Source organism: Cornus florida, unplaced genomic scaffold, assembly GCF_030987335.1.
Source record: "Cornus florida cultivar Cherokee Brave unplaced genomic scaffold, ASM3098733v1 CherokeeBrave_3.0.0_Hap2_Chr05, whole genome shotgun sequence".
Lineage (NCBI taxonomy): Eukaryota > Viridiplantae > Streptophyta > Magnoliopsida > Cornales > Cornaceae > Cornus > Cornus florida.
This window is the reverse complement of record NW_026775575.1, coordinates 12,732,089-12,740,120: the sequence shown is the minus strand read 5'-3', so window position 1 is coordinate 12,740,120 and position 8,032 is coordinate 12,732,089.

Genomic DNA, 8,032 nt, shown 5'->3' with positions numbered 1-8,032 from the left:
ACCATTCACACATTTACCAATCACCAAGTACGCCATTTGCATACTAAAAGTCCACACTACTCCCATGAAATGACCAAATGCCAAATATGCCATTTAAAATAATAAAAGTCAATAACGCCCTTTATGAAACAAACAAATGGCATTAATTTAAATTAAATACATTTGCAACTTAAATCATAATTTTCGACAATAAAATAAAATGCATGAATGCCTCTATGTCCGGAAAAAATGATAAAAATGCAAGTGCTCACAATCCATCACTATCAAGACTTAAGGCAATACCAGAAACCCAGCGGTGACCAGCGTGATAAGAGGTTCCGACAAAACCAAGCCATGACCCATAGTTGATGGCGGCCGGAATAAAATCATCGCTGACCAGAGCTAAAGGTCGGTTCCTGCCCGAAAGACATGCAACAAAGTCCCAAACGACTCGCCAAATCCCCAACTGTATTCCTAAATTTAACGACGGATATGCCTTCAAGCAATACGACGATGCAATAGTATGTGAGAGCCATACCGAAACCCAAATCAAATACACGAAAACACCACAAGAAAGCGTACGTCCAGACATCAGGCACGAACCCACCATAACAATAACAGTAACACCCAACCAAGCCCCATAGGCCATGGCAACTGGTGGAGCCATTGAAACCCAAAGTAACACCACGACAATAGAGAAAACAAAACAACACATATATAAAGATAGAACACAAATGAAAACAAAGAGGACCATCACAATACCTGGATCAAAGGGGAAGATCGACTTAAAACGTCTAGTCTGTTGTCTACCGGACAAAGTACTCGAACCAACACCCTGCCGGAAACTTGAACCCAACCTAGCCAACCACTCGCAGAGACAATGGACTTGAGATTTCAGGGAAATCATCCCAGCGTAAGATAGCCCCTTGGAGAAACTCTAATGAACAGAGAAATCGCTACAGTGAAAAGGGCAGGAACTTTTACAGGGAGAGGACATTATGTAGGATGAGAGAGTATTCATGCCGAATTTCGGCTAGTAATCGCTAGCTTCTAAATTGTTGGATGCTGTAATTTGTTACCTGAAAGTCATGTAAGTAAGAAATAGTTGAGACACCTTAAAAAATCTTTTTATCAAAATTATTTATTTTCTTGAAAGCTAAAATGGGAGTTGGAATTTTTTTTTATTTAAACAGTTTAAGGTTATCAAACATGTTTTTCTGTTTATTTTTTAAAAATAAGTCAAATATTTTTATGTTATCTAACAATGTATCTGTTTATCAATAAACAAAATTTCCACATAAACAATGATTATGTTTAAGCTTAAAGGATAAACAATAATAAAATAAAAAAACGGTTACAAAACAGAGCGTAAGTTATACCACCTCAGTGTGTTTACGACGCTTATGTTATGTTGGATCTTTAGAATATGCTACTATCCCATTATCATCACAATTAATGATAATTGAGTAATTAATATTAGGTACCTTTTTCCAGATTCATAAGGAAATTTCTTAATCATACTAATTTATGATTTATCAAACAGCTTCCTTATTAAGCGTCGACACATATCCAAATGTATCTTTATCTGATTATGTATGTGACTGGAACTAGTTTATGTCCTACATAAACTAATATATATTCTTTTGTTCTTCTCAAACTATTTGAGAACGTACTATATTCTCATCCAATACTCTTTACTTGAATTAGACTAATATCATACTGACTATACCAACCGCATAATCTGATATTCTGCTTTGTACACGACTAAGCATCCATGAGACTATCAACTTTAGAAATTTATGATACCTCCTTCCTCTTCTTCCGTGACTTAAGACATTAGTCCTTAGGAAAAGGTTCTGATACCCCTGGATTTTCGAATACGGGTTGGCCAGGCCCACGCCCGAACGTCTGGGGATATCAAGAACAAATTGGCAATAAACGAACACAAAATACAAAATGATAAATAAGAATAAATAAAATGCTGAAATGAAAACTAAAATGATAATCCAATATTAAATCCTTAGAATAAAATTTCATTAATTAATAACTTCTTCTGATACAACTAATCCTTTAAATAATACAACTCGGGAATCCATACTATGTGGACCCCTAGAAAATCTATACTGAACAAGTAACAACAATAACTGTCTAGAACTGAACACTAAAACATAAATGAAACTCTTATGTAGAATTGGAAGAGTGAAGTAGATTGGTCTCTGCTCAGCACGAACCATCTTTACACCTAAAAAAAATGGTGGGTCAAACACACAAATAAGTAATACTCTACTACAGTCCAAGTAGAGATCCAATACACGTTTACATCCTAGTCAACTTAACAATAGTTAAGTAGTTTATATATATATAGATACACACTATAGGACGCTCACAAGGCTATAGGTCTACTTCAACCTGAATAGTAGGCAACAAGCAAATCGCATTTAAAGTGGGCATGAGTACCTAAACCTACCAGGATACACAGATGTCTACTATATCCAATTATCTATCCTAAGCAATATACGCACCCTAACCATCATCTTGAGACTCAAGCTCATATCATGGCATATATCTTTATATATAAAATACGTCCTATGCAAACATAAAAGTAAACCATGGTCAGTTATCCAACTATTCGTTGACCTAACACGAATAGGTAGGACTTAACATTTTAGTTAATCCATCCCTAGAAAATATGAATAGGTAGGACTTAACATTTTTAGTTAATCCGTCCCTAATATGCCACCTTCCCATATTGGTGTATATAATGCATACAATCTATAAATGATACAACATATATAATATCACATCAAATAAATCCAGAAATAAGCATAATAGAAATCAAATATATATATGACCATATTATGCAGCCAATACATGATTAGAATTATATAACCTCCATTTAAATTGCTAGAATAGTTTTAAGCAATTAAATCCTCCATTATCAACATGCAAATTCAATTAGAATTTCATACTGATTTAAATCTTTAGCATTATAAAATAAGAAGTAATACATGATTATATTATACTGCTAATACATGATAAAAACCACATATCATCCACTTAAATTGCTAGAAAAATCTTAAGCAATTAAATCATCCATTAACAATATATATGCCAATTTAATTAAAATTTCATATTGTTCAAGTTATTAGCATACTAGGGTTTATTTTGCATTCTAGTATTTTTTCATGTCCATAACAATCATATAAAACATCCTTTATGAACCAATCAACCCTAAAACTCCAAAATCCAATTTCCAGAATCCAAAAACACGTCCCAGTCAAACCTTTAGCAATGGAGCCACCTCCCTCTAAGAGGGAGCTGCCTCCATCTAACATGGAGCCGTCTCCATTCCCGTTACTCTCCGTCTTCTTCGTTTCCGGCGACCTTCAGGCTTTCCGCTCTCCTCTGTTAAGGGTCCTAAAGGTCTGAACTAAGTCCCAATTAACCCTAAATAATTATATGAAGGTAATATGCATCTTAAACACGAATCAAAACCAGGTTTCATACAACAAATATCAAGATCCATCAAGAACATGTAATAATACATAAATCTAGTTTAATTCAATTCGAGCATGCATACAAAATCAATTTATTATCTAATTAACCCTGGAATCTCCTAGGCATGTATAGAACATGAAATCTAAGGGAAAGAGTAAAAGTAAAACTTGCCTTTAAGATTTGGGTTTGAAATCTTAACCTTCTTCTTCCTAAATTTTTTGGCGATTCTTGGCTTCCATCAAAGCTCGTACTGCTCAGTCCTAGACCCTTGAACAACCCTCTCTTCTTCCTCCACCTTGGTCCAATCCTCTGGACCGAAACCTAGTTCTCTCCCTCTCAGTTTCTCTTTTTTTTCCTCTCTCTGAAATCTCTATATATTATGTGCGTAATAACCTAAAGCCACCACCCACAGACTTATAATGAATATATATATCTAGGCCAAATAAATTTACCCTAATCCTATTCATACTTCAAGTCTGTATAAAAAAGGAAATAAAGAGAAAAGGAAAATATAATTATTAATTATAGAAAAATACAACCGTCACCCTTAGTGTGTATATAATATCTAACTGACTATATTACTAGTATTAATATTAATAAGTAATAATAGTAATAGTAATAATCTCCTTATATGTGTGTGTGTATATATATATACACACCTATATATATAATACTAATACCCATGGGTTACCCATGTAGGCTTCCTATCCAAGTAGTCTATGCGACCCAAATGGTTGGTCCATTACTACTATCCATATCCACTCTTTTTAAACTAAAAAAAAAAAATAAAGTAAACATTTAATCTACCAAATAAAATTACAATTATTTCACATCATTTACGCACACAATTTAATTAAACAAATAATACAAACAATACATAGACAAATAGCCAATTAATCAAGTAACACTTAAATCAATTAAACACATAAGCAATTAGCCAAATAACCAATTAAACAATTAAAAATGCAATTAAAACAAATAAATAAATACCGAGACTATCCTTTTAAACTTAGGGGGTATTACATTCTTCCCCTTAACAAAATGAATTATGTCCTCGGAATTCGCCCTTACTTTCTTCCATTATTTCTAGAAACTGTAAGCGAATGACATTCTCCCGTTCCCAAGTAGACTCAGCCTCATTATGATGGCTTCAATTAACTCCAATGTATCAAATAGTATACATGGTTCCTATATTTAAGAAACACAATAACCGTACTATAAATAGGTTGTATCTAACAATAACTCAATCTTACCTAATATTTTTCAAGGGTAATGATCCATATTCCTCTAAGTTCAATAGAATATATGTACAAAACTCCTATGCACCCAGTGCTAATGATTTAGTAACTCAAATTTATAGGCTACTGCCTGAATTTATAAACTGTAACGACCCGATAATTTGTCTTCCTTTCCTTTTTCCTGAAATTTTAGGAATGAATTTTTTTCGTTTAATTTTCTTTTCTGAGCTCTATTTCGTGTCGCTTAGTGTCATCTCAAGTGCTCGGAATTGGTTTCTGAGACTCTTTCATGTGAATTGACAACTTCCTTTGAGGACCGAGTCATTTTCGCATTTTTCGTTTTTGGACACTATGCGCTATTTCATCCTTTTCCCTATTCTGTCTTTTCCCCATTTGTCACATTGTTGGCACAACCTCACTTCTCATGCTCGGAGTTGGTTTTTTACTTCACGTGCCTTCATCTTGAGTGGTTTCCACGAAATACGTATCTTTACTTTTGCAATAAAGTACTCTGGTTGCTCCCGGTGTCCATAGGGGGCATGGATGCAAAGTTCTTTGAAATTATTTTCTTTTCTTGGGGTGTTTTTAGTAAATATCTTTTGAAGATATTTAATTTCAGGAGTTTTTAAGAAAATATTTTTGGAAGATATTTTCATTCTGGGCTATAAGTGCAGTTTTCACTTTTTGGAAGGGCCATTGTGCAATTAATGAAAGTTATTGCAAAATGTCTTGTTTTGAGTCTGGATCCTCGTACGGGATTTATTTTCACATTTTTTCGAGTTGTGTACTCTTGGAATTTCCTCCTGGTCGATGTTTTCCAGTTTCAGGATTTCTGGCCTCGATTTTCGCCAAACTTGTTTTGGGCATAACTTTCTGCTCGAGATTCAATTTTTGATGCCGTTTCTTCCGTTGTTCATATTTTATCATTTTGAATCTTTTTCATTCACAAAGTTTTGCCATTTGAGTGCGTCTGCTCAAATTTTACTTTTTCAGACCCGACGGGGCCCGTTCGGGGCACTTTTTGAGATTTCTATAAAAGGGGGGTGAGATATTTCATTTTTCATCTTCTCCCCTCTTCATGCACGACCTGGAGCTCCCATGGCAGCCCAAGGGGTGCTGCCATCTTCTCTCTTCTCTTTTGGTTCACTTTTCCTTGATGGAAAGTCTTCGGCCTTAACGTTTGTTGTTCCCCTCGCCGTGCTTTACTTTTCCCCCTTATTAGAATTCAGTTTTGACCATTTCTTGAGTTTGGTTTTGAGGTCAAGTTATGATTTTGATGGGGCTTTCATAGGGGCTATGTTCACGGCGTTGTCCCCGACAAAACCTAGTAGTTTCGTCGGATTCGGAGCCGTTCCATTTTGATGGCATTTGAGATTTTCATCTCAAATTGAGGTAGGAGATGTTCTAGGTTTAAATTCTTGTTATATAGCATGCTTGTGATGCTTATACTACTTGTTTGCATGATTAAATATAAAATCTAGAGATTTTATTATTTATTTTTCTTGTACGGGATCTAATTTTTCCGGTTGCTCATGACTTGGTTTAAACATGTAGCATGATTTTATATTGCCCCTTGATATGCTCATTGTCGTGTATTAAAATTGGAACATTTGAATAAGTATTAAAGATTTTATTTAATATTTATCTTAGGTGAAAGATTAATTCACATGGCCTTAACTAGCTTGAAATTAATATGTGTTTTGAAAATTAGTAATTATTAATTAATTTGATTAATTAATTTGCCCCGAGTGCACTATTCACTCCTTTTGAATTCCGACTTGACATTCTTGATTTACATACCATATAGCTTCACATATATTTGCTTTAGAATATTCGGTGAGGTTTTGAAACCTTTCATTTAATTAATTTCCTTGTTTAAAATTTAATCCTCATGGTGATATACAACTTGGAATTGAATTGTGGCATGCTAGAAAATTAAATTTTGGTGTGGTTGTTCACATGTATTAAATTGGGATTAATTGCATGAGAATTTCAACTTTTAATTTATATTTAACTTTAGTGAAATGTTAAGTCACATGGTCTTAAATTGAATGAAATAAACTTGTAATGTGATATTACATTAGTCCTGGGCATATTCTCTAAGATATGTTAAATTGAGAGCATTTGGTTAAGTTTAAAAATCTAGAGATTTAAATTAAAAGAATTAATTAAAATCTATTTTGTGGTCCCATTAGCTTAATTATGGTTTTAACTTGATATTTGTACTGGTCATGACTTGTTTACTAGTATATATTAATTTGGGACTATTAGAAGTTGTTTTAGAATCTTGGTAATTAAATTAGCATGATCTAATTAAAGTTCTACTTTTTTGTTCCAACAACCTAATTGAGTTTTAGAATGGATATAGGTGATGACCATACCATGTCCTTTAACATGTATTAAATTGAGGTTCTTTGGAATTGAATCGGAATCTAGAGAATTTAATTGTGTTTATCTATTTAAATTCTTTCAATTTGCTCCATGATCTAGTTGTGTTTTAGAAGTGGTTTCTATATTCAAATCATGGACTTAGACTTGTTGTATATTCATTTGGTTATGTTTTGAACATTGGATAACATAGTTGCTATGTTTGTATTTGTGATAATATGTTTTCCTTATTGAATATATTGTTGCCTTGTGTAATGATTTGCACACTTCGTGTTTAACATCTTTCATGTATAGCGTGTAACAAATCGCACACTGAAGATTCGACATTCATCATATCATATTAGTTGTGGATTTAGAGCATGTATTGTATAGGTTTCCAAATTTGGTTGTGCTTAGTAGATAGTTGGTTATCTTGCATATTCCTGTTGATATATGCGTTGTTGCACAACTTGTTGATTTTGGAAACTTGGGGATGTCATTGTTTGACTATGGCTAGGACGTGGTTCTAGTACAGGGGATAGTCCCTCTATATATAGTCTAGTGCACACATAGGGAGGTTACCCATGGGCTAGTAACCCTAAAGTAACTATGTTGTCGGTCTGATCCGGCGTGACGTCCGAGTATCCACTTTGTTTGACTTCGCATTTCATTTTCAAGTTGATAACTAGATGATGTTGTAACTTGTTGTTTCTTATTTGTCGTTTCATTTTAAGTTACAGGATGTTAACTTTGCGAAATTGTGGTTTATGCGTTGTATTGGAAGTTCCAATGTTGGTTAAATTGCATCGATATTGAAAATCGTGTTTTAACGTTCTAATAAAGCTTAGGATTGATCCTATTGATTCATTTATAACATAGACGTTAGGTGGCATGAACCACTACTGTTATTTTGTGCTTTAGATTCTATGTTGATGGCTTTGAGAACTTAA